Source organism: Ascaphus truei, chromosome 11 (assembly GCF_040206685.1).
Source record: "Ascaphus truei isolate aAscTru1 chromosome 11, aAscTru1.hap1, whole genome shotgun sequence".
Taxonomy (NCBI): domain Eukaryota; kingdom Metazoa; phylum Chordata; class Amphibia; order Anura; family Ascaphidae; genus Ascaphus; species Ascaphus truei.
Window position 1 is genome coordinate 6,526,974 of NC_134493.1, and position 6,434 is coordinate 6,533,407.

The window sequence follows — 6,434 nt, forward strand, 5'->3', positions numbered from 1 at the left end:
TTCTTTAGGTAAATAGAGATTGCCCACATTAAACTATTAAAGTAAAAAAATAAATTAAAAAAAAAAAAGACTGAACTGCAGCTTTAATGGGATGCAGCATTACCAATGAGCTATAAGACTTACTGATGCTTTTGTAGTGAATAAAGGTGTTGAAGGTAGATAGAACACTCCCCTATTGACATTCCATACCCACTGCATCTGTAATCAGCGCGGCTTTAGGCTAAGTCACCAGTCAGCACTGGCATGCGCGCCCGGCAGGGGGGCGGTGCGCGTGCACAGCGCTACACCGCGATCTGCGGTCTGAGGGGAGAGAGAACGTTTGCGACGGGAGGGGGCGTGGCGTTGGTTTGCAGGGGCGTGGCCATGACGTCCCGCGGCTGGTTTGCCCTCATTGGCTGAACCGCCGGCGGGGACGTGGCCACGCCTCCGTCGCAAATGCCAATCTCAAATTCTCCTGTCTGCCTGAAAACCTGTCGCGCACCGCTGGGGAAAGGTGCGCGACAAGGTAGGAACTAGGACCGGAGGAACTGGGGGGGCAGGGCTTGATCGCACAGGCGTGCGCTGTAGTAGTTGGTGGGACCGCAGCCTTAGGAGCCTCTTCCGCATGCGTGCGGAGGCATGTGGAAATGCAGGCGACAGGCAAGTTTAAATATACGCGCTGAGGTGAGCAGAGGAGCGGTCACGTGACAACAAACATCCAATGGGGATGAGGGACCAGCCCCGCCTCCCGCCCCGCCTCTTGCACCACCTCCGCCACGCCTTCATCCCACCCCCAAAGCGCGCTCACTGCCTCACCTGTCAGGCTACAAAAAAGCACCAGCTTCTGCAGGCGAGGCAGAGCAGGAGCGCGGCCCAAGGCACCATGCCCGAGTCCTTAGGCTGTGGCCTGGGAGGGAGCGGGGCGTGCTGGCACACGAGCGCTGCGCCCTGCTCGGCCGTGCAATGTGTGGCTAGGTGCACGCTCATTTGGGGGCGTGGCCGCAACGGCACTGAGCTGGTTCGCCCTCATTATGTGAACCGCTTACGCGGCGCGCTTGGAGGCGGCAAATTCAATTTTGCTTGCTCTGCAAGCATCTCAAGCCCCGATGCTCACCCTGGCCAGACACATTATGCATAATGATGTATACCAATTATAAACTGGGTTACGATATATGTGCTGTACACCATTGATCTTAATCAGGTCCACCAACAGCGGGGGAGAAAGGGTACTGGCATCCCTGGCCCCGTGGGTCAGGGGGGCCCGGCCGCCCGGGCCCCCCGCTTGGACAGACGCCTGTTAATGAAAAAAAAAATAGCTGAAAAAAAATTGCGGTGTCTCCCTGTGGTAGCGCCGGAAGTAGTCTGGGTTAAGCTTCCAGCACGCCGGCGTGAGAGGGAGTCCCGGCTCGCGTGGGAGCTGCATCGCGAGACAGGTGCTTCATGGCCGGTGGCAACTGCTGTGACCCCCCCTCCCCACCATCGGGCCAGCATCTGCCCCCGCAGCACACTGGTGTGCGCGTGAGAAGTGGCGTGGTGCCTGCAGCGCAGCCGGCGGCAACTGCTCTGACCAGCCGCCGGGTCCCCCGCTGCACCGCCACACACCCCCCTCTGCACCGCCACACCTCCCCCCCCGCATGACAGGGCCGTCCCGCCACCCACCGCAGCCGCTAGACAACCCCCGCAGCCCCGGGAAACCCCCGTACCGCCGCTCCCCCGCAGCATTGTTCCCCCACCCCCAGCACCGCCGCCACCACCCGCAGGCACCGTCATGCCGCGCCGCGCCACCCCCCCAATCCCTACAGGTAAGTCTGATTTATATATATATATATATATATATATATATATAAAGCAGAAAATAGCCGTGTTAGTCCGGTTGCGATAGTGCAGAATAAATGAGTTCTTCAGTATTAGGTGATACCTTTTTTATTGGACTAACAATTTATGTCATAGGACAAGCTTTCGAGAGTTCTCCTCTCTTCTTCAGGTTTAGCAATACTGATTTACACAGGAATCTATGGCTAAAACAGTGTATAGAGAGAGAGAAAAAAAACAGATATTTACTGTAGATAAGGTAGGGTGTTAAGTGTTTGAAGCCAGGGGACAGTGTCAAAGAAAGGTGGGGAGGGGAAGGGATGCTGGGGGGGGGGGGAGGGAGATAAAGTGTGGATAAGAGTTGAGGCAAGCAGGATAATTACAGACAATTTTGGTAGGGTGTGAGAAAACCCATGTCCACATTAAGTCCTTTGGTTTTGGTGTCAAAGAGTCTTTTCAATGGAATGTTTAAAAGCACCCAAGAACGGAAAACATTTGAGCTCAGAATGATAAGACTCTTTGACAAATAAAATACAAATAAAGTGTTTCCTCTGTTTCTGGTGTGTTAGATGAAAATCCCTATGTGCCTAACATATTGGTAAAATTAAAATAGGGGGACTTTAATTCATCAATTTTTATATAACTCTATAAAAATTACGTTAGATGGTTTTTCATGATTTAACCCAAACGGCGCTCACAGCAAATCTCATCACTCTAGGAGCTTCCTAGCGAAAGTTAGCTAAAAGCCAATTGCTTAAACTGCAAAGCGCTGGGTTTTAAAACCATTTTTTCCTTTATAAGGTTACAGGAAAACACTGCCACAGTTTCATTTAGAAATCACATTAGGCTCTGTAGAGGGAGAGGGGGTTGGCCTGGCATTAAAGGGGTTGCACCCCATATGGCCACCCCCTGACCTCACCAGGGAGGCAAGGGGTTAACTGTACTGCGCTCCAGGAAGGTTGTTTACACCTTGTCATGTCATGAAAATGTATGTTCCCCTGTTCCCATGTTTCATTATAATCCTGTATTTTAAAGATGTTTTAAAGTGCATTTCTGTATCTCCATTTTTTGGGGGTCGCAGAGAGTTGTTTACACTAAGTACTAATCAACCGACCAAGTACTAATCAGCAGACTCTGCCACTCTAATTGTTACCTGAGGGTGGAGAATCATCAAACTGGAGTGGTTTGTAAGTGTTATGTCTACACCTACAAACAATGCAGATATTTCATTTGGTAGACTGGTCGTTGCCCCTGATTTAATTATGGGGCTACTCATAGAGTCCCAGTACACATGGGCTAATTAGCTGGGGGGCATGGGTTAATCTGTGTCTCCACGTTAGAGATTGGATACAGATAATTGTTCACCAATAGTCTGTATTCAATGTTAAGAATAGGTTTACACAGGTATATAAACTGTGTCAACCCTACAGTTTTTAGTTGTGCTTCTGATTCCACCTGGAATGTCACCGGATTGCTGGAGAATTGCTAGCTGATACTTCTCCATCCCCCAACCCTAAGTAAGTGTTACCTTCTTGTCTGTTAATTGTACTATATTGCTGTGTTCACCTTTTTAAGGAATAAATATAATTTATTATATCTAAGCCTCGTTCAGTTCAACCCAGATATTTGGTGTTCATTATATCTTATCATAAGCTACCGTGACAAGCTCTATAATTAACTTGTGGCAGCGGCGGGATTGAACTGAACCTATATTACAGTGTTCTGTGGGACTCTGTCATATAGTGGGAACTCGAGAGTAATTGCGAGTTCCTGGGACTAAAGATATTCAACACACAGTAGTGCAACAGTTAACACAAGTTGTAACACCACCTCACTGCTGCGACTGTGAACCATGAGCGAGGCTGAAGGCTCATCCAACATGAGGACCCAAGCTCAGCTGAAGGACAAGTACCGTGAATATGGACTGCCCTATGAGAACCAGGCGGTCGCAGACATGGTTGACGCAATCGGTGACTATGAAGCCCGGCTTGCAGAACCTCAGGATATGGCTCAGCTTGCCCTTATACAGCCACCCGGAGATCAGGGAAGGAACCCAGTGCCGGGGCGGCGGAATCTCGGGGAGGGAACGAGTGCACCTCCCGGGAGCAGTGCAACAGGAGGGGTTCTGGTTACTGCGGCTACCAGTCCGTTCACCCCTGAAATGTTGGCACTGATTACTGCGTGGGGTGACAGAGGGACTCCGGAGGAGCGGCTGCAGTTTATCACTATGGCAGTGAACAGACCCGCTTATTGCCCTCCTGTCCAACCCAACCAAGATGAACTCAAACTGGATCAGCACAGTCTCACCAAGTTCGTGGAAGGTACTGATCAGATCGACAGTTTTCTAAAGAACTTTGAGACACAGTGTCGGCGGTACAAAGGGCTTCCCCAGCATAGGGTTGCACGTTTGGACACCTTATTGTCCAGCTTGGCTAAGCAGACGATGATGGCGCTTCCAGATGAGTATGCTGATGACTATGACCACCTCAAAGAACTGTTATTGTTTCAGTACGGTTTTACCCCTGAAGCCTACCGGGGTAAATTCCGGCAGGAGGAGTGGCAGCCCCAGGAGTCCTATGTTACCTACGTGACCCGCATGGCTTTGTACGGGATACGCTGGGTGGAGGGCTATGAGGCACGGACTTACCAGCGCCTGCTGGACCTCATCTTTCAGGAGCAGCTCATGCAGCAGTGCCCGCCGGTGGTGAGGGCTTGGGTGTACGACAAGAAGCCCAAGCCTTACCAGGAGGCGGCGAGGTTTGCAGACGACTATGTGGCCAGCCGAGCCCTGATGACCGCCAAAGCAGTAGCCAAGGCGGCGGTGGCGGCGGCACCGGCCAGAAAGTCTGCCAATACCCCCCTATGGACTCAGAGGCCGCCTGCGGGCAGCAGTCCACCGAAGGAGGGGGAGCTCCGGCACGAGCGCCGATGCTACAACTGCAACCGCCCTGGTCACATCAGACCAGATTGCCTGGAACCCCTGCGTTCCGGTGGACCCCATCAGGGGCAACGCACCCCAGCTGCGAAGCCGGTAGCCCACGTGTGGGTGGCTTCCACCAAAGACTCCGGACCGGTCATGGAACCAACTCCCAGCGAGACGTCCCATGACACACCTGTCCCGGTTTCATCGGTGCCTACAGCCAGGAGCGGCGGACATCTCAGCGCGGACCTGCAGCAGACGGACGGCCGGAGCAGACATCTCACCCTGGTCACAGTCAGTGACCGGCAAGCAGTCGGCTTGCTGAATTCAGGAGCTGCAGTGACCCTGGTCCGACCTGATATGGTCCGGCCAGAGGAATTACTCCCAGGCCCTGGGATACAGATCACTGTGGCCGACGGAGAGCCACGTTTCCTGCAAGTGGCCAGAATCTTTTTGGATTGAGGGAGGGCCAGGATGTGCGGGAGGTGGGGGTTTTACCGGTTTGGATGCCGATGTTCTTCTTGGCAACGATCTGGGACCGATGACCTGCACCTATGACCAAGTGCCCAAGCCCGCTGCAGGGCGGCGGTTACCCGGAGCCAGACAGCGGCAATGGCGGCGGTGCCAGTCCCCCAGCCTTTGGGACCAATGTTAGCGGAGGGTGCAGAGGAGCCCGGGGAGGTAAGCCAGGACCAGTTGCAACCACAGACTGACTTACTGTTTCCCCTCACCCTTCCCCATTCTACGGACAATGACATGACTGGGGGGTGGCCAGAATTAGGAGCCCAGTTTAGGGAGGCAGTGAAGACAGAGCCTACCCTGGCTGGCGTGAGACTTCGGGCGTCAGAATCTCAGGCAGGGGAAGGCACTGAGCACTGCCTATGGGATAAGGGACTCTTGTATAGAGAAAAAGGGAACCCAGGGATAGAGGAGGGATTGACCAGTAAGCGACAACTAGTAGTGCCCCAGGGGTACCGACAGCAACGGTTACGGGTAGCTCACTCTATTCCGTTAGCGGGACATCAGGGGGTCAACAGAACGCGAGCCCAGTTATTACAGCGTTACTACTGGCCAGGGGCATCTCGAGATGTGGGCACTGTTACGCCGGTGCTGCCCGCAGACCAAACCCGTCCCCTGAGCTGAAGGGGGAAGTGGTAATACACGCATCCGCAGCAAAGGGAGCGTGTCCGGAGTGTGGTATGAAGCGTTGCCAGGCCAGGTGTAGTAAGGTAGACAATACTTGCCGGTACCGGTTGTAGAGATAGAGTGATGAATGCCTTGCCGAGGTCAGGGAGTGGAGAGTGGAGATAGGTCATAGTCCGAGCCATGTTCAAGGGGTTACCAGAGTGAGCGTTGTCCAAGGAGTACTGAGATCGAGAGCCAGAGAGGGTAGTCGTATAAGCTGCGTCAGAACCTGTGAAAACACTGAGAGAATCCAGAAGTACTTCCATACAGAGACTATGTCGAGCAAAGACTGAGAGCAGAGAGGAGCTAGATAAAGCAGGAAGGTCCAATTAGGAACGGAGGCGGGACAGGAAGAGCTACAGGGAGACACTGCAGATTGGTGCAGGCATAACAGGCCAGGTGAGTCTTGTTAGTAACCTGAGTATGCCCGTGCAGTGTGCGGGGGTGGAGCCTGAGGTCCGGGGGACGGGAATAAGAGTGTGCAGACTGAGCGTGCTCCGTAACGCGTGTGAACCGAGCCAGTGGATGGTGCAGGTGT